We start from the raw sequence: 25,734 nt of genomic DNA, 5'->3' as shown, positions 1-25,734 counted from the left end.
AAACTTCCGATTTATGTTTCATGTTAGACAAAAAACCGGCCTGTTATAAATTGATGAATGTTTCTTTTGTTTTTTGACAGAAGATAAAGGTATAACGTAGTGTTTACAACTCCTGAGTCAGGCCCGTACACAGCCGCCAAAACTCGGGGGCGCTCAAATTCTTTTTGGGGGTGCCAATGCCTTGAGTCTAATCACTTTTCCGTTTTCGTGTATCCGGTTGTAGCCCTAAAATCTCTACTGATACTAGCTCGCTAGTAAAAGTAATTTTCCTTTTTGATTAATATACAAATATTTTAGATCATATCTTTCGGTAATTGAGCAATCGATTTTTTTTGGGTCGGTCGGATTGGGGATGCTCAAGTACTCATTTGGGGGCGCTGAGCATCCCCTGGCGCCCCCCCCCCCCCCCATGTACGGGCCTGTCCTGAGTAGTCATTTTAAGCTTCTCCGTCTGCAAGGTAACTTAAATAGTATAGAGGCTGGGGCCGGTGAACTAAATTAGCCTTTAGAGTTTCCATAGCCCCGCGTGGTGGCCATGGCGAAAAACTAAAAAGAAAATCCAGCCGTTTATTAATTAGTTGTTTACATTGGCCACCACGTGGCTCGCTGGAGACCAAAGAGACTAATTAAATTTTGTAACTTAAAGGGCCTTAGGCCCAATTTATTATACGACCTCAACTGAAAAGAAATACAGCAGACAGCTCTTTACAATTTAAAATTTTAAAACCTCTTGCAAACTTAATTTGTTAGTGGCGATTTTGATATTCTACGAAATCTGACGGCCAAACTGACAAATTAGCACCATAAATAATATTTTTCCGCACTCATCGTAAATTCTTTCACTTAGAATCAATGTTTAAATTTATTGCAATGGACGCTTCAATAAAAGATACTCGGTTTCTACTCCCCTTTCCAAATTCATCTGGGAAGGAGCTATTTCCGGTCGGTCGGTTAAACGGTTAGAATGGCTAGCCAAAAAGTCATATTTAAGCCAAATGGAGACGCGTTTTTGCCCTCATGATAATTTTGCGTCGGATAAGAAACGCTTCGCTCACGTGTATAAGGAACGTACTAATGTTAATTTTTTATAATATATTTTAAGGTAAATTATATAATGTTACTAAAACTAAGTATAAGAAGATAGTATTATTATTATCATCCTCTTATGGTTTAAATAATTAAAATTATATGTAATATTTTTATAATACCGGGCAATTTTGAAGCTTCTCGTGGAGGCAGAGTTAATTCTTTTCGTATAAAATTATATTTTGGAAAAAGATGAAAACTGATTCCTTTAGAACTAAACATTACTTTTGCAGTGTACGGTATGCAACAAGTGTTTCCTTTTAACCAGGTAACTTTTTTGGCATGTTAAGGCTTAGCAAAAAACCGATGTTACGTTCGAGAAAGTTTCCAGCTTTCTAATATTTCAACAAGCACTATATAAATAATAACTTATGAGACCTGGCTGTCGGAAATATTACTTCTTGGCAATTTCTGGGAAGATGTTTTATTTAAGCGCCTATTGATATTTGATCTTGAACGCTCTCAAAATCAGCGTAATTTTTTCACCTAGAAAGCACCTTCAAACCTTTGGCACTCAAAATTGTTATTTAATCCTTAGTGGCTCCTAGACTATTACTTGAACTGTCTTATTATTCTTCTGATAGTTTTGTTTTGTAATGCTCCATAATTGCATTATTCTATTGTAGGAATCAATCCATACCTCTACTTGGAATGCTTATCGCGGCAGATATGCGTGCAGAGGGGATCTAGGACAAGGCCGTCAGAGTGATCTTACCATACGCGATAAAGCAGGATAAGCATTCCAAGTAGGGGTAGGGATTCCCGACTGTTGCAATGATTTTCTAAGTTATTATTCTCCCACCCGAAACAAGCTGTGCTTAGTGGGATATAATAAAAAAATAATATAGAAGTGACCGCGTATTTTGTCCTACTACCGCAATACTAAAATATAACATACCTAAATCAAGGATTACGTTTTAATTATTTAAAAACATTATTCGTGCAAACAATGAAAGTTTTTTTTTAAATAGAGCTAATACCCAAGGCAACACCTTCGACCGCATAAGCAATGTTGCTTGTGCGTGATCAAGTAACAGGTGGCCAGGTTACAATGCGTAGGAGGGTGGTGGCAAGCCCTTCATGCCACGCGAGCCAACAGCTCCCTACACTAACTATTACCGTTAACCTCAGCAAGTTTTTATGTGAAGGGGAAACCGAAGATCTCGGTGGAAAACCCCTTTAACCAGTGGGGAGAGAACTTACAAACTCTACGCAGAAGAAGTGGTTCCGGATTTTCACCCAGTGCCACTAGCTGGGATCGAACCCGGGTCCTCTTGTTGCGAGGCGAAAGTGCTAACCACTCCGCCACCCCACCTTCTTTAATTTTTAGTCTTATTTCATAAGCATGAAGCTCAGCACGATTTATTTTCTAATTATAATTTGAAGGTTGACAACATTTAAAATTATATTAAAAAAATTACAATTTTTTCCTAGCCATTAAAATATTAGAAGTGGATTGGTTAAATTACTTTGACTAACGACAAAGAAATGGACAGAAAACTTTTAATTATTCTATTAATTAATTTAGCTTTGTGATCTTGTATGCAAAGTTCGTCAATTTTGGGATTGTAGCTTCATGGGTTTTTATAATTGTTAAACGTTACGTTATTAAACCGGAAACTGCAAACGGTATCTACTGACCAAAAAATGATGATCAACCCACATCACTCTAGTAGTCTTAGCTAACATTCGTTTCACGCAACCGCCAGGTTCGATTTTAATTATGGTATAGAAACCTACTTCCATATTTAATTACTGATAATAATAAATATTAATAATCAGCTACGCTAATACACAAGGCACCTAAGTCATCAAGCGACTTTTAAAGCCATTAATTCAGCCGTTACAAAAATAGCAATAGGGACTTGGCAGTGCTACGTCACAGTTTTTTTTTCAATAGTTTTTATCGTGGGGAGAAAAATATGACCACAATGGCGGCCATGGCCAAAGCTACGGAGTGCCAAGTCTCTATTGCTTGAGAAAACATTTAAGAATCTTTCTTACGCAAGATTTGAACTTTCCAATGTAACAGCAAAATTTATGACACTCTTGTTAAACAAGAAAACATATTGAGATGAAACCAAACTATTGCTGAAGTAAAATGTCAGTTTCTCCGTGAATATTTTAATCCGCACCGTACGTACAATTAAGAATTGATGTGCCGGTCCGTTGAAAAAATGTGCTTTCACCACTTGAAACTTCTTCAAAAGTAATTGGATTTCAAACTTCCAGCATGTTATCAGTTTGAAGACGGACCGAGAAAGAGTCTCTATTCTGTAAATTCATCCTCATTAATTGTGAGATCTAAATCCGAGTTCTACTGCACCGAAAACTTTTTGCAATTGCTTCATATTTCAAAGTGATAGATTAACAACATTTGCACCAAAAAATGGAAAAGATCATTATTCAATTTTGGAAAATAAATTATAACGGGCTTTTTGGCAAATTTCTTAAGAACTATACTGTGTAATAAACATGGTACTTATAATATATAAAACCTCCTTTACGCCAATTGAAAACCAATTTAAAAACAATTGATAATTATTATTGGATATAAAAATTACATTTAGCCACACAACTTATATTGTTGAATTATGTCAATAAAGATTTTGCTTTATTTCGGGTTAAAATTCCGAATAATTTAGATTTAACTCGTTTCTTTCATTAACATATTGTACTTGCCACAATTATTATACATTGTTAGATAAATACGAATAAAAGAAAGTATAAATTTTTATTAAATCAAAAACCAATTCGTAGTATTTTCAACATATACATATAAGTTATAAAAATATATATTGGTTTAAGTGTAAAATTTTTAATAAAATAAATGTTATTACATTTTTGATATGACAAGAACCGACTATCTGCTGCTCACTTTGTTGGGACATATTATAAGTTAAAAAGTAATTACTTGCGAATAGGGATTTAAATTAGTCAGGAATATTAAATTGGGCATTTACTTTTTTCTGTTTCTGTATATAAAATATTAACAGAAAACACCCCCAAGCCATGTTTTCGCGAAAATGGAAAACTTGTTTTGTTTCTTAATTTAATCACTTTTTTCTCACTTTCAGTGTTCTCGATCTTAAAGTTTTTGACTGTGAATGAACGATACCAATTATTGAAATGTTTCTGTACAAAGGAATTCTTTAAAACAATAGATGGCGTATTTTTAAGTGTGATCCATGGATTTAAAGAGTTAATGTAGTTCAACTGATAGGCATCTGATTTAAAAATACAGAACAAATATGGTGAAATTATGACCACTGCAAGCATCCAAGCACCGACCATTAATCTCAAGGACTTCCGTGATCTGTATTCAAAGGCTACAATTTATATAAGAGGTATTTGTAAAATGTAATTACAAAATAAGTGCAGGTATACACGCGGCTCAATCTGTTCAACTTAATGTATTAATGAAATAGATCTTAGCGGCGTTTAGAATAGTTAGTCCACATTTACTGTTATCAGAAGTAAATGAACGAAAGTTATCGAAATAGCGTTCACGATCGGAGGGCGTTTTCCTTATGAAAATAATGAGAAAATCGAGTCAAATAAAAGATAATTTCCATCCCAGTCTTTAGTCGTGATAAATTGCACTTGGGAATTGTGGGTATAGCTATTTCTATCTATAAAAAAATGGTTTCATAAAAACAAAAACGTTTCATTTTCGGCCTAGGAGCGCGCATAATTTCAAATTCGAGGTCAAAATGTAACTTTATAAGGAAAAGGCCTCCAACATGGGGAGTATAACAGTCTGATAACTTCGGTTCATTTACTTTTGCTGTTATACAGTATAAGTAAGAGACATTTCCTATACTCAGTCGCGCGAAGGTTTTTTCACTATAATCATGGGATACCGGTATGGTATCATTACGTGAACCCTTTAAAAATCTGCTTTTGTTTCCTTTGAAGTAGGATAAGAAGTTTCAAGAAGATTTATAAAGAATCGGAGCCGCAGGGTCTGATTAAAAAAATCACCATCTGCTATACTGTCACTACAGTATGACTATGACTTATTACTACCACTACAACAACTATATTTCGGTCAGAACAGTAGTCCCACTTCAAATATATTTCGATGTGAAACTGAAAAGGGTTGAAAATAAACGAAATTATGTTTGGTTGTCCTGTGTAACATATCAACATTTATAACTTTTAATGCAAGCTGAACTGGACTAAAGTGGCGGCCATTTTGTATATTTTGGCCACAATTACCAACAAGAGAGCAAAGAAGGTAACCCAACTCAAAAGGTTGAGAGACAAGGCGTTTGGTTTCAAATACGAAAATCCGCCGGCCTGTAAACCAACAAAGCTCTACCAAAATTGTTAAAGAACCGCCGCTGTCAGCCTGCAAAAAAGCACACGGTACCAGTTCTTACCTGACTCAAGTCGGAGGTGCCTAAAGGAAGGTAAGTGCCCTTTGTGCAATCCCGACATCCTGGTAAAATGCACCCAAATTCGTATCCCTTAATTCGTCAAGGGCCACTGAGTACGTGAAGAACGCTTAGATTATGTGCAGACTTCTATAAGTACGTCTAAATTACGCGGAGTTCCTGAAGATTGCACAGACTACACCGAATTTAGTCGAAGAGTACCTGGATTATGTATGTAGTGTGAAATATTCAATATTTACCAATTGAAATTTTATATTGCAGAGAACTAACTAAAATTAAATTAAAGAATTCTGTTTAAAAAATAATTCAAATTAAACAAAAATGTTAAAATAACTTAATGGATATAGCACCTTCTATGTATATCAGTCCAGAAAACGTCGAAGGGGAACGGGCAACCTTTCATAAATAGTATGACAATAAGACCGTGTAAAAAAACTTATCAAAAAATAATAACCGGTGAATTTTTAATAAACTAAAGAAATTTCAGAAAATTCTCAATCCTCAGTCCTTCGCGGACATGCTAGGGCACCTGGCGATAACTCTTCGCCCAACTCCCTACACAGTCGCGCCGTCTATAGAGCGACGGCTGCATCTACCATTTGTTTACAAAACAGTGATACGCGAGGAAAACTGTTAATCTCTCATTTCGAGAATGTTAGGCCTACTTGGGAAACTAATGGGTTATAATTTTGGCAAATTTCGATTAATTTTATAACGTATAATTCAAAACTGACAGTAATTTTTTAATAGGCCTTAGTCCTTGGTCGAAATGGCATTCGTAATACGATGGAGTGTGCAAAGCGGTCTAAGTAATATGGAGGAAATGTATGACATATTTACTTTCTACGCTTTCTCAAAAAAGGACGACCAACGAAATAAAAAAAGGATTTTAGCAACAAAAAGGTCTGAAAAATGACAACCAAATTAACGTTCTGTTATTTGTTCAAAGCATTGGCGCGCTGGTAAAACTTCGAAAAGAAGTAATATGTAATCTAACAAGAATGGCATTTTCCCTCTAATCATTGTCTTATAAAATTGTGTCTATATTTTATCTCACGTTTGTCTTTCAAATACCTTTTATGAAAAATCTTTATTTTTGACATATGGAAAACTCAAAAGTATGACCGCATCGAAAGACAGCATTGCTACAACGTAATACGATAAAATAAACGGTAACTTGCTTATTATTTTATATTATAGTGAGAGGCATAGTGATAAATTTTCCGGAATTTGTATGCAGCCTTGAAAATTGATATACAGTCGGGAGTAGTGGCGTACTCATGTAATCCCAAGCGTCTGGGAGGCAGAGATTGTGGATATCCGTGTGGCTATATCTGACCACTATCCCATATCTTTTATACTCAAAGAAGCTAAAATAGAAAAACCCTTACGAGAATGCAGAGATTTTAAGTCATTTCGGAAATTCTACTCTACTTATTATAAATATAATTCAACCCTTATATTCTCGCTTATACTTCCGTTTTAAACAATCGAACCGTATCACAACATTGATAAAAAAATACATACAAATTTTAGTTATTTTTCTATAATTTATACTAAAAAAGTAGTATAGGTAATAATTTGGTTCTTACGAAAGCGTCTTTATTAGGAAAGGGTTCATCTGCAATTTTGGACAGTGAATTACTACTGTCTTTGAAGCCCTCTAGCGCTCTTTAAACAGATTTCTGTACTGACGGTTGAATCACCCTGTACATATATTAAACAAGTTGGCAAGCCAAAATATACCTACCCTCGGAAGAATGGTCCCTAGTGTTATTAATTTCTCGAGATGACCCTTAAAGATATATCTTCGCAGTTCAGAGTTATTTACTAAAAACGTCATCCCGGGTCAATCCCGCCCGCTATAAAATTTTAATTATAATTAAAATAATTGAGACGAAACAACCGAGTTTAATTTATTCAGAATATAATAAATTCAGTAGTTACAACAGTGAGTTAGACGTACTAAAACAATGCACAATTGAAATTAACCCTATTTACAGAACAAGTTTATCAGTTAAATATAATACGAAGGCAATTTCAATGAAAGAAATATCTACAGAAGGTATTTGTTATTATTTTTCTCACTTACGAAATACTTGCCGCATCTTTAACGTTCATTTTATTTCAACACTCGCCCTTGATGAAGATACCGTAGAATTGCTATATTCGACATCTGGTAGTGGACGACTCTTAGACTTCCTGTTGACGTTGTGACACATACCGCATGAAAAAGACCAATGCCGTCCAATTTCCAATATCATATAATGACTGCATTAGGAATCGTAGATATACAAATATCCACACCCGTAGCCTCTGTTATTAATCAAGGCCCGTGTTCGCTTCGAATTTTTCCTCCCCGACTAGGATTCTAAGTCCGCCGCATTTCTTCGGTAGAGGCGCTCCGAATCGTAGAAAATGACTTTGAATTTGAAAGGAAAATACATTTCGCGCGCGTTTTTTTCATAGCGGGTAGTTCCTATCGTTGCCTTAGAAGATTTACGTATGGAGTTTCATCTTCTGTTACAGTGAGTAGTTAAGTAACTTTTCTTAATTTTAAAATAAAACTGGGTTTAATTTTCATTGATACGAATGTATAGGGTATTTAATTAAATTATTTAATTTAATATTTGAAAAATGTTATATAAACATATACTAGGCCTTTGCTGTATTTAACAATTTAATTTTTTTACATTTAAAGCGTTTAAAGCAAGACTGAACATGGTAATCCGTTCTGTACCTGGGTGTAAAAAGAGTGATAGAAAGAAACGTAGGAATCAACTCAATGATCAGGAAGAATCTATTAGTTTCCATTCGTTTCCTAGGGAAACCTCAATGAGAAAGAAATGGATTAATGCAGTTTTTTCTATTCACCATGATAAAGATATCTCACATTATAAGGAACTAATAACAAATAAAGGAGACGCTAAAATTTGTAGCAGGCATTTTAATTTGTCAGATTTTAGTGTTTCCACTAGTCGCAAACGATTGTTAGTTCATACAGTGCCATTTGTTTCATCGAATGAATGTGATAATTCAATTTTTCAACCCCAAAAGGCATTTAAAGATATTAATGAAAGAAGAATTCCGCTTTCTCCTAAAGAAAATGTTCCTAGGACTGACTTATCAGCTACTCCGGTTATTGCAGCCAGATTAAAGCTACAAAAGGTTCTCTTCAAAGAACCAAATACCCTTTGTAACCAAGGTAGTACAATTCTGATTCAAGGCAGGCAAACTACTTTAAGTACTTCAAATGAAGTAAATAAATCTGCCCGGCTTAAGATATCTTTTGGAGCTTTACAAGATCACGTTCAACGTGAATATGAGCTTTCCAAAAGCAATGAAAAACTCTGCAATAATACTCAAATCTCAACTATTGAAAACTAACTGTGATAAGTAATACTGTGGGAACCACACCCAAGGCCTCTTTTGAAATTCTAGAAGATCAAATTCAAAGCAGAAATGGCTTTTCCAAAGACGAAGATATCTCAACTAATGAAAAATTAACTGTGATAAATACTACTTTTTAAATTGAATAAATTGTTTTACCTCATTGATTTATATTTCTGATTTATTAATGAATTTCCTTAACATTTACTATGTACATAATTTTACCCATTTACTAAAATTGTAGTATGGGTAATATTGTTTGCGAACAAAACCTCAAATTTGAAGTGCGATTAAGAGCGCCATCTATCGGGAGAAACTGGAAACTTCAACAGGGGGGGAGAAACTCGTAGTCCGGTACTCTAGGTAGACCGAACACGGGCCTTGATTAATAACGGAGGCTACGCCACACCAATAGAAAATGTATTAACAAGAAGCGAAAACCTTACCATTAACAAAGCACAAAAAGCCACTTGACTGAACTATATCAATAAACGTCAAATTTATCCGTTAACGTTCACCGTCACACGGTTTTTCGACCATGCCCCGGTAACACGTTCGCAGCACACAGACAGACAGAGACGGTGATTGTAAAACCCCTCCTAGGTTACATAATACGCTCGGAGAGGTAAAAACTGAGCTTACAAAAAAGTTAATTTTATATACGCTTTTGATATAACGGAATTTGTAATTTTCAATGAAACGTAATAATAGAGTTTCGGTGGTTTGTGGTAGAACGTCCGCGTGGTAGTAATCAAACCCGGGTTCGATTCTCGGTCAAGACTGATGAGATGGGAATAAATAGAGGTACAATTGAAATCTGGTAGTCGTCGGAAAATATTTTAGCAAGGAGGATAGGAAGGGAGGTGAAGTTGGAGGGATGAACGTGCCACCATCCTTGTAAGAAGTTTAGCGCGAACTCAGCTGTAAAATTTCGGAAAAATGGCGGCAACACGTAGCGTAGCGGCCGCAATCTTGCCGCCATTTCCCCGAAATCTTCCCGCCGAGCGCGCGCTAAGCTTCTTACAAGGATGCTGGCGCGTTCTACCCTCCTACTTCGCTTCCCTTCCTATCCTCCTTGATTTTAGCTTCAAATCTGAAACGGTATCACTCGACGATATTGCCATCTATCTGTAGCGGTAGGAATCATTGAAGCCTGAAAGCAAAATTCACGTTTATCATTCTGATTTTTGTATTTAGTTACGTGGTTTTTACTTTTAGGCGACGTTGTTTCGCGCGAAATTGACTCAGAATTTTAAACTTAGAATTAGGCTTAGAAACTAAACGCGTCAGTGATTTATTAGACAAAAGAAAATAAATGTAAAAAGATTATTTTTAACAGGCTATTGAAATTGTTTAATAAGCTATTGTAATTGTTTAATAAACACCATAATGGGTCGCAACGTTTTAATTAAAGGTTGTGTTAATACCGGTAGAAACAAACATGTTCAATGCATAAGTAAGTGTATAATAAGAAATAAGGAATAGAAGCAATTATTTTAATTTAATATGTAGATTCCCAATTAAAAGACTGACTTTAGTAAAAAAAATAGCTTGAGGCTATAAGGCAACTTGACGCGACACCTGGTCCACAACAGGAAAACGCGATTTGCGGGACTCATTTTGATCAGTCTGCTTATGATGAAAACGCGAAAATAAGAGTACTCTCAGGAAAAAAGCAGTGCTAACTTTGAAATTTTATTTATTTTATGTTAAGATGTTTCTGGCTTGTGTACAAACATACCAAAAAGATACAACATAATAATACATTCATAATGAGATCAAACTGAAAGAAAAATAATGTTGATACATGAAATTTGCAACAAAAAATGCAAAGTAGATTTTGAAAAATAGTAAAACACGGTGCAAAGAAATCCACAAATACAATTAAAATGTAAACAAAATTATGAAACCTGGGAAAAAAATTCAAATAAAATTAAATGGAAAATTTCTAAATTAAGCTTGTGTTTAAGGATATACTTTGGTCATTGGTAATGTTGCTTGAGCTGGTGCAGGAAGGAAGGATAAATATCGTCAACATGATTATTGCTTAACAACGAAAGGGCTAATAATCCTACGGAATCATGAAAGGTTAATTTATCCATGTGAAAGTGTTGTTAAAATTCTTCAAATAAAGGAAAAATGCATAAGGAGCATTAAACTGGAAAATCAAGGAGCCTCAAATAAACGCCTTAACCTTAAAAGGTGAAAAGGGAATGCATTAGGAAAATAATAAATTGATATTGTTCAAAGGCCAAAAGTTATTTTCATTCTAACAGTTTGGAATTATATTAGAATAATAAAATATTTAATTTTTATTACAATCAGAATATTAAACGTTATTTTGAGATTCTTCCCAGTAATTTAAATATCTAAATACAAATTGCCACTAAGATACATGAACACGTGAAAAAGTATATAAGCAAACGATATTCGGAAAAATAAATAACTCTTTGAAAAAGATAGAAGGCGCTACCACCGAATGATAAAGTTTACTGTCAGTGAAGAATTTGAACCGCGAAAACTAGATTTCTGAAGCCGTAATTGTATCTATAGTTATACAGGGTGTATCCCAAATGGTGGTAGGACCGAGCGTCTACGGGTTCTACAGATAATTTTAAGACGAAAATGTTCTATGGCATTTTCCCGATTTAGGCCACCATTTCGCAGTTACGAAACGATTGATGTATGGACAACCCCTTCATTTAACTTTGCATTTAAATACCTTAACGTAAATTAGCAGTTTCATTCCTAAACATCGGCACGCGGCCGAAAAAAAAAATCTTTATCGACGAAGGCAACTTTTAATGAATGAATAAAATATTCACGCGCTCACTAAAAATTAATTTTGTTGGGACGTATTTTTTTCTTCCATGGCAATTATTTATTTATATTAGGAAATAAGTGAAAATAAACTTTATACTAAACTTATAATAAAAACAAATCAGATAATCGCCATGGTAACGAAAAAATAGTGCGTTCACGTCCAAACAAAATGATTTTGTAGTGCACTCGTGAATATTTTATTCATTCGTAAAAGTTGCCTTCGCCAAGAAATATTTTTTTATTTCGGCCGCATGCCGATGCTTATGAATGAATCAGCTAATTTACGTTAAGGTATTAAAATGCAAAGTTAAATGAAGGGGTCGTACATACATCAATCGTTTCGTGTCTTCGAAATGGTTTTTTTGGAAAAACCTTTTCCCCAATTCCAAGAAACTGCGATCGCGTTTGCATACAGACAGACTCACAGACCTACAGACTCGGTGATTAAAAAACCCCTCCTGGGTTACATAGTCCCCTTGGAGCAAGGTTATTAGAGATAAATGGGTCTGTCTGTATGCGAACGCGGGGCAAATTGTAATCATTGCGTACGCAGTTTCTCGAAATCACCACGTTCGCAGTTTCTTGGAATTGGGGAAAAGGTTTTTCCGAAAACCCCCTTTTCGTCATCAGGCGTAGTATAACTTTTCTGCTGCGTTTTGTGATTGTGACCAGTGTTTGACTTTTGGGACGGACCGCCTGCTGAGGGCATAGAAATCTTATAACATAGAATGATTCCGTATAAATACAAAATGGGCCAATTACATTTTCGGAGGTTTCGTCATTATCAGCCAATCACGATTCAAAGAGTGACTACGGCAACGACTCGTTGTCATCTAGTTTGAGTTACTGAAAATAATAATTCGATTTTAGAATACGTCACCTTAAGAACCCGCATTTGATTGTCCTCATTGAATTGGGAATATCAATCTAGAGATCCAATCAATTCTGCTCCTCGCGAAACAAGTTTTTGAAAATTATGAATGTGTCGTCTCCACTAAAATGACGAGAAAACGTTATCATATGACCCGTGGCGCCATCCATTATTTTTGAAAAAAATAAATCTTTTTGCCGGAAAACGCGTCTTATTTGATAGAACCATTGACAGATAGACGGCACCACGGGTAGAATGATAAAGTTTTCTCGTCAGACGGCAGTATTCATATTTTTTAAAAACTTGTTTCGCGAAATACTGAAATCCGACGTTTTGATTGGACCTCTAGATTAATATTCCCAACAGAATGATTGTCCCACGTCGATAGAGTCACGGACGCCTGCACGCGCACGTCGCGTGCAGGGGGCCGTGATCGAGTTTAATGTAGTTTTTAAACATGGTAGACTGTTTCTTTACTCGTAAAGATTTTTATCTTATATGCAAACGTTTTGGATAACTATTGCGTTGTTTGTTGTTATGGCTCCTCGATGTTTCATTTCCGCATGTAGAAAATGGTTTTCGGGGGACGGTAATGTGTCGTTGTACAGGTAAAAGTTTGGGTTTCCTTAAGCCTCGGGGCAATTTGAAATGTTAATAAACGGCGGGCTTTCAAATTGATGATTTGGTAAAAGTTACTTCAGGAACTTCGGTGAGCCTAGTGGAACCACAACTTAGGACTATATTTACTGCAATATCCGTTTTTTTTAAAAAAAAACTTTATTGAACATTGTAAATATCGGTCTTCGTTGAGTACCATCTCTTATGTTGTTTAACAGTGGAATGTTGAATTTAAAGGGAATATAACCTCAGGTATTTGGTGTGGAACACCAACGCTTGCAGCTTTGGCCACTCTTGCCTTTGGCATTAGAAATGTTTGGCGCCACTGTGCAGGGAAATTTGAAATATTGAAGGGGTCTTCCATAAAGATGGCTTTGCAGGTTATATTCCCTTTAAGCAGAGTGCGAGACATTTATCTTGGCTAAGCTTCTAAGAGAAAAAGCATATTATTAAATAGAAGGTCAAGTTTTGAAAAATAAGACAATTATCAGTATGATTGTTGCTGTTTAATTCAATGACTGTCGTCAATTCGTCATAAGTGTCATTCTTTAGTGTAATGTATTTTTTCTGGGATATAAATACTTTTTCATAAGGTTTTTGTTTATCTGAATTTCTACAAACATAACAATAAATATAATATTACTTACTTTAAAGGTGAAATAACCTTTAAATACAAAGTTTAAAACTTAATACTAAGGACCTTCAGTCACTGCTCCCAAAACTGCCATTGACATTGCCTGCTATTTTAAAAGTTGGACCTATGTCAGGCCTAGGCTTAAATATTTTCAAAGCGAACGTAAATGAAATCTCATTTATCTTTATCACAATGGCATTTAAATATTCCTTATAATAAGTAAAAATGAAAACAAAACTAAAAGTTCAAAAAATCTTAACACTATTATTAAATAAAACGTTGAAGTGGTTCATTTGAAAAATTACAGCAAAAACCTATGGGAATTCTGCGAGCTTGGATCGGATGCACGTGCTTTTCTTTTACGAACCTTGGATCGGATGGATCATGTAAAAATCGTCTGAGCTTCTACCATTTTTAACCACCATGTTAATATAGATATCACGCGCAGTCGCATGAATTTTTTCTCTCGGTTTTTCAAATTCGTTTTAACTTATCCTTTTCTAAAAGTTAGGCTTAGCAAAAAAAAAAAAAAAAATTACATTATATACCTTCTCTTACAATTCTGTGCCAAAGTCCAAGGCGGCTGCATAGAGTATAGAAGAAGAGGAGTCGAAGGCTATAGCTTTGGCAAGGCATTTCGGAAGTTCTCGCCGTTTTTTTACGATTTTTGCCTCCTAACATCCGGTTTGATTTTCAAAATGTTCTCAACCAATAGGAGCTCTGATATATTTCGTATTGCGTTAAGAAAAAGAGAGGCGATCGCTTATCATTTTGTTGGTTTATTAATAATTTAATTTAATTTCCAAGAGAATAAGGCAGGATTTTTTTGTTTATACAACACCTCTAAACGTAAATGGAAAAACGTTCGTTTCCGGTTCGTGTTATATTTTATGTTAAATAACTTTCAAAATCAAATACCTCTTAGGCCTTGGTTTTGTTATTATTACCATAACGTTATTTAGGCACGATTTTACTTTGGATTAATCCAAGATATTACGATCCTTGAACGTTATTGAGCCATAGAGTAGAGAAAGAATCTATATTTCTAAATTCTATAAAATGTCAAGTCCAAGGTATCGGTGTTGTTACGGTCCATGTTTGAAAAATACCAGACCAAAGCCCAAAACTCAACCGGACGCTTCTCTCATTCACTTTCCTTCACCCAAAATGGAACGAGACAAATGTGAAAGATGGGTTTTAGCTTGTGGGCGCCCAAATTTTTCAATAAAAGATGTAACCAAATCAAGTCGATTATGCTCCCGTCACTTTGAAGGTTTTCAAGGACCAACTCCGTTAAACCCGGATCCAGTTCCATTAAGCAAGGTCATGCCTCTAAATGTCATTGAAAATGTAACTAATGTGGGAGACCATGACTATGCTAACGCCAACAACCCAAACGGAATTTCTGATACACCAAGGAGACACCAAAATTACTCGGCAAGTAATTTCTATCTTGTAATTTTCTAATTTAAAGAATTTTTAGCTAAATCGATGTTCTTTCCGTAGGTGGAAACGCAATACCAAGCAGCTATTTTACAATTAGAAACAAAGAGCTCTGCAGGATTGGATAAAGGTATCGACATACACTCTTTAACTCCTCAAGCTGGTTGGGCCACTGAAGTTTTTGAAAATAGCGTCAAGTTTAGGAAACTTAGAAATGGCTGTACAATTATTGAGTGTACTTTTTGTGAAAACACAGTCACTGTGAAGGCTATGGATAAGAGTGTAGATTTGCAAAGTATTGTCCCGAACTTTGTCTTGAATAAAAACCAAGATATCTACAATTTTCTAAACAAACTGAACAAATTTAACGTATGTGTTGGAAATTCGGATAAAGATTTTGTGGTTTTGTTTAACAGAAAGACTAAGTCTCGGCAGAGTAAAACAGGTCACTATTGTGAAAAACTACAGACAATTTTTAGTGATAATTGTCGTTGTTTAATTCCGTCAACGAAAAAACGTTGTTACGCATGTATTCGATACAGGGGATCTCTCAGGAAAATTCGATGGAGTCATAATTTAAAATCAGTAGCTAACGAAGAACAGAAAAATCGAAAAAAAGTGATAAAAAAACATAAAACAATGTCTTCAAACTGCCAAAAAACCAAAGCTGCTATATCCACAATGAGAGAGATATTTAAAGATCGATTGAAAATGGAAGCGACAGGGTCTTTTTCTTCGGTGTTTATAAAACAACAATTAAAAGCTATGCAGAGGTCCAAATATGGAATGCGGTGGGATAAAATATTTTTGAAATGGTGCTGTTATCTGAAAAACAAATCCAAAGCATCTTATGAAGCCTTGAGAAAATCAGGTTGCATTTATTTGCCAACCTCAAGAACACTGTATAACGAGCGCCAAGTTGTGACAACTAAAAGTGGCTTTCATCAGGCTACGTTTGATGACATGATTAAGAAGACAAACATTTTGCACCGTAAAAATTGGGATCGCTATTTTGTTATCCTATTGGATGAGATGAAAGTAAAGGAGGACTTAATGTGTCACAAGAACACTGGCTTTTTAACTGGGTTCAAAGACATAAATGACGACATTAACAACTTAGACGATAAGAAAAGAGAGGTCAATGAGATAGAAACTCCTCCATTGGCTACCCATATTCTTCAATTGATGTTACGGGGTGTAACGAACAGAATAAAAATTCCTTTTGCACATTTCCCTACGACTGGGGCAAGTAGTACAGAAATATATTGCATAGTGCAAGAAGCTATCGAAAGACTGGAAAACAGCGGATTTCGAATAATTGGAATTATAGGAGACGGTGCCTCTTCTAATAGAAAATATTCTAAGATGTGCGCTGAATCAGCCGGACAATTTAAAGGTGACAATACTCCAATGAAGTTTTGCGCTCCCAACCTATTTGCTAACGATGAAGAGAGAAATATTTACTTTATTTCTGATCCGCCCCATCTAATCAAGACAACCAGAAACTGCTTTCATAATAGTTCTAAAAACTCTAAGATTAGACATTTGTGGAAAAATAATGAGAATATTTCCTGGGATGTTATCATAAAACTATATTACTTTCAACTTCGCCGCAGAGGTGAATTTAAACATTTAACAAAGCTGACTTACAGTCATGTTTTTTTAAACTCGTATGGAAAAATGAGGGTAAATTATGCTGCTCAAGTACTCAGCGAATCTGTGGCCTGTGCTATTGAAACTTGCTTAGAGAAAGAGAAGTATCCTGAGACCACAAAATTTATACGCACATTCAATAAATTTTTTGACATCTGCAACGTCAAGAACTGTAAAGAAGCCTTTGAACAAAGAAAACCTGATAAAGCTCATTTTCGATCAGCTAATGATGAAAGACTAAAAGTATAACTTAACGCTTGATATTTTAATAGAAATAAATCTCATCCAATTTTTATATTTATTTAGTGGTTGGAATCCGATTTCATTGAATATCTTGATGAATGGGAAGCAGAAGTATTTAGTCGTGAAGGAAAATACTCTGCCAGTGAACGAGCTAAGATGTTGCTTAGTAAAGAAACCATCGAAGGGTTGAAAATGACTGGTATTTATTAAGATAAGAGGAAAAATTGTGATTATAAATTTATAAGAATGTTTTGTTATAGCTCACTCAGTTGCAAATGTGGTAAAATTTTTGCTCAATAAAGGAGCTCCTTTCATTTTAACGCAGCACCTTAACCAGGATCCTCTCGAACAGTATTTTGGGCGTATGAGATCAGCTGGTGGAAGGAGTAACAATCCATCAGTTTGGCACTACCAGTCCAACATTGATAAATTGGAGTCATTGAAAGGATTTGTTTTAGAAGCAATTGGAGGAAACACCAAACTATCTAATTAAATTTGTTCCATATTTAAACCATTTTTTAATACTTCCAAGGTATTACAAATATTGCAAAAATAAATCTTTATCAGGTTCATCATTTAAAAAACTATAGTCATTATCATTTTTTATCACAGTATTTGGTGTTATGTCAGGTACTATTAAGAGATTAGGTTTGACTATTGTACAGGGTTTCACTTGCGCCTGTACTACAGTGTTAAGTTTGACTATTGTACAGGGTTTCACTTGCGCCTGTACTACAGTGTTAGGTTTTACTATAGTGCAGGGTTTCACTTGCGCCCGTACTACAGTTTTAGGTAACTTAGGTTTAATCACAGCAGGATTAGAAATCTTTGGTGAGGAATTACTTGGGACAGTTATTGGTAAACATAGCTCTGGAAATTTTCCCGTTGATGCTGCAGAGCAGCTTATTCCATGTTTCGAGGCCATAGAATATGGCTTCAGTTTCGTATTTGGCGAATTTTCTTTATTTTTTTGGCCTTTAATTTTTGTGGGTGTCGAGATTTTTACTTTAGCAGGAGAGCTCGGTAGATTTTGGACAACCTCTTTAATTTTTGATGCAGCGGCTTCACTTTTTTCTTTAATAGCTTTCCTTAAAGCTTTTTTTGCTTTTAAAGATTCTTTCGTATCATGTTGGTAATGTTCCAAAACATCTTTGATTAAAACTTTACCCCTAGTGTTAAGAAAGGTTTCTACGATGTGTTTTAACCATTTAAATTTATCATCTTCATAAATTCCAGTTATTTTCTCCCATTCTTTTAAAATAATTTCGTCTTTCAATATTGCCTCTGCTGTGTTTTCTTTTAGGTTTTTGTTCCTAATATTACCGACTGATTCGGCATCTAAATACATATAGTATTTGTCAGAAATAATCTTCATGCGAATGGTTAGGTTGAAGAAGCCCTCTTGCACTTTTATCAATCCACCCCGATTGAGCGAATTCACCCAACGTTCTGATCTGTCTGGAGATTCTTCAAACACCGTCTGCGCTGGTTTTTCAATGTTTTTCATTATTTCTTTCGGGCAGTTCTTCCATTTTAAGGAACGTCCTAAGAATCCAGAAATGTAACGTAATACATCCTCGTTTACTTGACGATTATGCTTGTCTACCTTTTGAGTCTTCTTCTCATCATTGTCTGGGGTTGTTAATATTGATTTGGCTTTCTTTTCTGCCACTTTTTGTTCAAGTTCTTTTATGCCAATTTTCGCACAAGTCATAAAGCCAGAAAAAAAAATCCGATAAATCATCTGCACAAATGTGTTTTGAAAACATTCAGATAATGACTGGAATTGGGGAAAATCTTCTCTAGGGACAGACCTTAAATGCCCGTCTTTTCGTTCTTGAAAACTTATCTTCAGGACTGTTTCAATATAGTTAGATTCTGAGGTAGAGACTAGTAGATCATTTTTCATAATAACTTCTCTCAAATGTTTCAAAACTACATGTGATATCTTCCCAGATATATTTAGTTCATTAAAAAATAAATTAATAGTGTCCTGGTTTTCGGTTATGTACTCTTTTTTTCGCCTTTCAAGTTGGGCTAATGTTTCACATATCAACATTGGAAGATTATCTACGGTGTAAATATTATATTTAGTTAAATTAAACTCATCTATTTAGTACTTAAAAATTAATCTTACTTTCGACATCAGCGCTTCCAAATCCACCTCCGCCACACATTTTAACGCACTCTATGGTGCCATAGAGTACTCTATGATGGTGCTTTTAGGCCTACTCAACTATGATGAGAGCGCACGTGAAAAAATGACGCGCGCAATACCGGAAGTTTAGAGACAAAACTGGAAAGCGAGATCTTCAGAACGTAGCCTTCGACTCCTCTTCTTCTATACTCTATGGCGGCTGCGGGTTTCCATATGGACGAAAGATTGAGGCAATGTCAACCGGAAAAGGAAACGTGAATTGTATGGTGTGCGGAAAAGAAGATCCACCGAAAACTGTAAATCAAGCGCCGACAGTTAGTTGGATTGAGTGCAACGGGTGTAAGTTTTGGCATCATTTGGTCTGTGTGGGGCTACCCAACTTCCCACCAGGCCGGCCTCCAGCATTCTTGTTCCTGACTCCAACCGAACCCCTAGCATCTAAACTTTCCCCTTATCATTTTCCATGTAAACATTGTTCCAGTATTAAATAGTATCTTTCGTATAAAAGCATTATTATTAACGAACATAACAAATGGCGACGGAGATGGGATCTCAACACTAAAACAAAATCCAGAAAACATCTGAATCTGTTTTTAGAAGAGATCCAGCGAACGAACGGCATAAGAAGGCACGGACGAGGCTTAACACGGCTACATCACCTTTGTTTGACAACCACGCAGAGATGGGGGAAATCGCGATCCCTCTCGAATCTTGCACTCACCCTCAAGAGGGAAATTGCGAGAAAAAAGAAGTAGGTTTTTTTTACCCTCTCCCTCTCTCTGTTGAGGACGGTAGTCGAAGAGTGAGTTTTCCCCCTCTTTTGGAACTCTTCTAGGCTTCCCTCCCGTGAAAGAGGGACACTCTCGAAACTCTCAACATTTGCCTCTTATTGTTAATCCAGCGCGCCTATGATGGCGGGAAATTCGAATTTCAATGAGATTTTCTATCTTTAATGGGCGCGAAATTCGAATTTTATTTATTTTTCTGCCTTTAAACAACGACGGGAAATGAATTATTGAGGTACAACTGAATATATTTATAGTAGTGTAAATGTATGACTACATGAATATTTATATTTATCTTTATATTATAATATATGACACTGAAAGATATCAGATACTGATATTCTATTTACTATTTTTAAATTATTATGATGATGGTGATGTTGATGATGATTATTATAATTATTATTATTATTGTGTGTAATATTATTTACTATTTATATTCTATTACTATGTTACTTATGGCTTTACTCAATCGCGTTCATTAAAAACCACTTAATATAAAACTTAAATAATAATAATAATCAGCTAGGCTAATACCCAAGGCACCACCTTAGTCCTAAGTCATCAAGCGACTTTTGAGGCCATTATTTCAGGTGGCCGGGTTACAATGCGTAGGAGGGTGGTGGCAATAAATCTCAGGTGTAACACTTGTAACCAAGTCCATGCAAGGTAGTAAAACGACTAGCAACTACACTCTAACTCTTGGTGATTTTAATTTTTAGTCGATAAGACTGTCGCGCGAGTATAATTTTTTTTTATGATATCGGTGCTCTTTTCTTAATATTTCGGTGTATCGGAGATCGCGTAATTTGACGCTCGCTGTCTGAAAAAAAAACTTTCTCTTAACTTAAACAGTACAATGGACCATATTGTTTTAATTATTTTAATGGTTGTAATGCAAATTCTTGAAAGAAAAACGACAAGTTAGTATAAATTAATTTGTTTTTAAATCACAATGATATGACTCTTAATTTCAAATACCGTAATATGTAAACCCATGGTTATAATTAAGCCGGGCATTAATCAAGAATGAAGGCGCTGGGATATAATTAAAATCTTGCTTGTTTAAATCTGCGTTGCGTAAACAGGGTGACAAAGTAAAAAGGGTAAGTTATATTTTTGAATTTCATGTGTCTTGAATTAATATTAAAGTAACATAACGAAAACGCAAAGATTCACGTGTTTTTATTTACATTCTTGTCGTGAGCGAGATAACGTTTAGGTTCGAACACTGGATTCTTGTTCCGCGTGGTTGAACCACGCGGAACAAGAATCCGGACACACACATCCGCATCCATCGGGTAAATAAATGAACAGTTATACAGAAATAACCACGTAATATTATCGAGTGAACAGTCGCGTGTGAAAACGATCCATTATGGCTCTATTTGGACACTTAAATGTTTTCGACAATAAAAATGAATCGTGGGACCAGTACGCGGAACGCCTCGACGCATATTTCACGGCGAACGATATCACGGCTGCTGCCAAAAAGAAGGCTATCTTACAAACCGCGCTCAGTCCAGTGACTTACACGTTATTGCGCAATCGCTTGCGTCCCGCGACGATGGATTCAAAAACGTACGCCGAACTCGTGACGGCGTTATCCACACACCTTAACCCGGTACCTCTACGCGCGACTCCGGTTTTATCGCCGAAACCGAAACGACGGGGAATCGGTGGAGGCATACATTGCCGATCTCCAGGCTCTATCGATGAACTGCAAATTCACTAACAGGGACGAGATGATAGTGGATAAAATCATCTTTGGCATCAACGACCCGGCAATGCAGCAGAAGTTGATAGCTGAAGAGGACGAAAAAACGGCTGTCACGTTGGAAAGGGCTACGACAATCCTCCTAGCGATGGAAAACTCAAAACGTAGTCTTGGCGAAATAAAGAATAAAGAAGAAGGACAGGCACAAATAAATCGCGTACGTCCGCAAACCAACGGCAGAAAACCTCATCGCCAAAGTAACAACAACGCCTCAAGTCAATCTGGTAATGGGTCATCACAACCTAACAACTCCAGAGGAAAAGAGGAAGGGAAAATCATTCCCGATTACAGTCGATGGCTGCGATGCAAAAGCGATCAACATTAAGCTCATGCATGTCCATTCAAGGACTCCAAATGCAATAAGTGTGACCGTAAAGGCCACATTGCGAAGGCGTGCCTCAACCCTCCTGACAGGGAAAAAGACCGAAAACAGGCACCACCAAAGCGGTATACTCAATCGAACAACATTGATGAGACAAAACAAAACCAATCGTGCCACTACGACGAGTACGAGGTCGACGTTTATCACATTGGTGACGCCGGACGAGACGTCAACACCGATAAGCCAAAATCGAATACGGTCCAAACCATTGATGCCAATGACGAAGAGGTTCCACCACCCGACAAAATACAGCTCCGAGTGAACGGTAACACCGTGTCTTTTGAGATAGATAACGGCTCAGGCTACACAATGATTCGCGAACGCGATTTTGACAGAATCGGCGAACATTCTGAGGTCTACCCTTTCTCACGTAACCTCCAATCCTACACAGGAGACCAAATAGACATCGTTGGCCAAGCCACGGTACATGTCAGATTTGGAGCTCGCGAGGCTAACCTTCCACTCATTGTCGTCAGAGGAAATGGGCCAAATCTGTGTGGCCGAAAATGGCTACATCCTACCATCTGTCAACCAGCCAACAACAGCTGTACACACCATCCAGAACGGAGATCCAGAGGTAAATACGCTGTTAGACAAACATTCCACTCTTTTCACGTCAGGCTTGGGAAAGCTAAAAGGGATACAGGCTCACTTGTACATGATTGACGATGCGCAACCCAAGTATTGTAAAGCACGGACCATACCTTACGCGCGCAAGGAGCGCGTGGAGGATGAACTCCGACGAATGGAACGAGAAGGGATTATCGAAAAAGTGGATTATTCACACTACGCCTCAGCTATTGTAACGGTACAGAAACCAAACGGTGGCATACGTACATGCGCCGACTACAAAACGACGATAAACCCTCAACTGAATATCGATCAGTACCCATTACCAAAACCGGAGGACATCTTTGTACGGTTGGCCGGATGCAAGTTTTTTTTCCAAATTGGACCTTCGCGAAGCTTACAACCAGGTTGAGCTAGACAAGGAGTCACGGAAATACACAGTGATAAATACAACATTGGGCCTCTTCCGTTTCAATCGCTTACCTTTTGGAGTGGCCTCCGCATCCGCCATATTTCAGAGGTTGATGGACATGGTCCTCTGCGATGTCAAAAATGTCACACCCTTCCAAGATGATACGCTCGTGGGAGGCAGCACAAATAGGAACATCTGAAGGTTTTGGACACAGTTTTACAAAAATTCAGTGCTTTCGGTTTAAAATTAAAACTGGAAAAGTGCAAGTTCATCCAACCAGAAATTGAATTCCTGGGACACCGACTCGATGAGCGTGGCATTCATCCGTTAGAGGACCAGATGGCAGCTATAATGAACGCACCAGCGCCTGACAACGTAGAAACACTGCGTTCTTTCCTAGGCATGCTCAATTATTATTCTCGCTTTCTCCCGAACAATTTGTCACGCCTTGCACCGCTCTATTCCCTTCTTCAACATGCTACACCATGGGTGTGGGGTAAAGAACAAGAAGTTGCATTCTCAAAAGCCAAGAAAACATTGAAAACCTCAAATCTTTTGGTCCATTTTGACATCAACAAGGAAGTCACGGTCGCATGTGACGCCTCACCGGTGGGCATCGGCGCGGTAATATCTCATCTCATAGATGGTCAAGATCAACCGATCGGTTTCGCTTCTAGGAGCCTCACCTCCGCTGAAAAAAATTATTGACAGCTCGACAAGGAGGGTCTCGCCCTCATATACGGAGTGACGAAGTTTAAGGACTATTTGTACGGCAAGAAGTTTACGCTCTACACAGACCATCAACCCCTCGTATCACTTCTAGCTGCTCACAAAGCGATCCCAGCAATGGCAGCGGCCAGGATCCAGCGTTGGTCCCTTATGCTCGCTGCATACTCATATGAGATCAAGTTCCGGAAAGGGTCGCAAAATGCAAACGCCGATGCATTGAGTAGATCACCTCTACCGTGTACGACACTAAACACTCCGGTACCCGCTGAATATGCATACCTAATAAAAAGCATAGCAGAGGCCGGTCCACTCACGCCACGTCAGCTTGACGATGCCACGCAAGCAGACCCCCTTCTACGGAAGCTGAGAAATTGCATGACGAAGGGGTGGCCAAGTAAAATCCATCCAGATTTGGCCGCATATCATCGTCGACGAGATGAACTCTCAAATTTCAACGGCATCCTACTCATGGGCAATCGAGTGATAGTTCCAGAAGCTAAACAACGCGAACTTCTTCTGGAACTCCTCAGCTCCCACCAAGGTGTGTTTAACATGAAGGCAGTGGCCAGGTCTCGAATCTGGTGGCCCACGATTAACACGGATATTGAAGCAATGTCAAACACTTGCCAAACGTGCCGCCAACATGCAGCCTTGCCAGCAAAACAATACCAACCACAAACACCCCTTGGGAAAGGGTGCACGCAGATTTTGCGGGTCCCATTGAAGGAAAATACCTTTTCATAATTGTCGATAGCTACAGCAAATGGCTTGAGGTATTTATAACCACAACACAATCGTCACAAGCCGTCATGAAGTGCTTTCGACAATGCATTGCACGTTTCGGCATAATGCTCACACTTGTCACGGATAACGGTACCTGCTTCACAAGTAATGACTTTGAAGACTTCACGAAATTTAATGGCATACACCACTTGCGCACCGCACCACAACACCCCGCTTCTAACGGAGCTGCTGAGCGTAATGTAAGAACCATCAAAGACAACCTCAAGAAAGTATCCAGTATCAACTTTGAAGCCCTCGATATAGTACACACCGGACTCACTGTACACAAAACTGGATATTTAGACGAACGCATGGCCAGGATTCTCATCAACCACAGGTGGACGCCTACTTCCTGCGGCAAATCGCCTGCAGAACTTATGTTCGGACGTAACATCACAACACGGCTTGACTTATGTCACCCAAAAAACTGTAATACACAGTACCCGATCGGTATCGCAGACATAGACACTACTGACCGTACACAAAAATTTTAACTGAATGACACGGTTTACGCCTACAATTTTGGTGTCGGAGACAAATGGTTTAAAGGCACGATCACTAGTCACCTTGGCAAAATGATGTATACCATTCAAACCAATAGAGGAGAGATACGCCGCCACCAAAATCAACTACGCTTGCGGACGGAAACCTCCACTGAAAAATCATATGATGTCACACCAGATGGTCCTGTACCAAATCAACACCAACTCCCAAGCACTCCCTGTGCATCCACAAGAGGAGAAGTTCCAGCTATGACCACTCCTTCCATTGCGACACCAAGTACACCAGCCATAGAGACAGTACCAGTCAGGACGACAGTCCCAGCTACGGCTCCTCACTCACCACATAGAGCCCCAGTTCAGACTCCTGGTCGTAAACCTTCATCAACAATCAAACTAAGGTTGGACTTCACCCCCACACTAATAAAGAGTCCACACTCGGATGAAACTGAAAGAAGCTCAACAGCAACAACACCA

The 25,734-nt window shown here is 37.3% G+C and overlaps 1 long non-coding RNA gene across 1 annotated transcript in view; it reads right to left on the bottom strand.

Moving 5' to 3' along the window:
* LOC149943787 (uncharacterized) overlaps positions 1–25,734 on the bottom strand; it is a 413,771-nt gene that overhangs the window by 59,001 nt on the left and 329,036 nt on the right. The gene's annotated exons all lie outside the window — the stretch shown is intronic.

The sequence above is a fragment of the Leiobunum rupestre genome, chromosome 5 (genome assembly GCF_980474605.1).
Source record: "Leiobunum rupestre chromosome 5, qqLeiRupe1.1.hap1, whole genome shotgun sequence".
NCBI lineage: Eukaryota > Metazoa > Arthropoda > Arachnida > Opiliones > Sclerosomatidae > Leiobunum > Leiobunum rupestre.
Note: the sequence above shows the minus strand (reverse complement) of the source record. Positions and strands in the feature narration are given on the sequence as shown.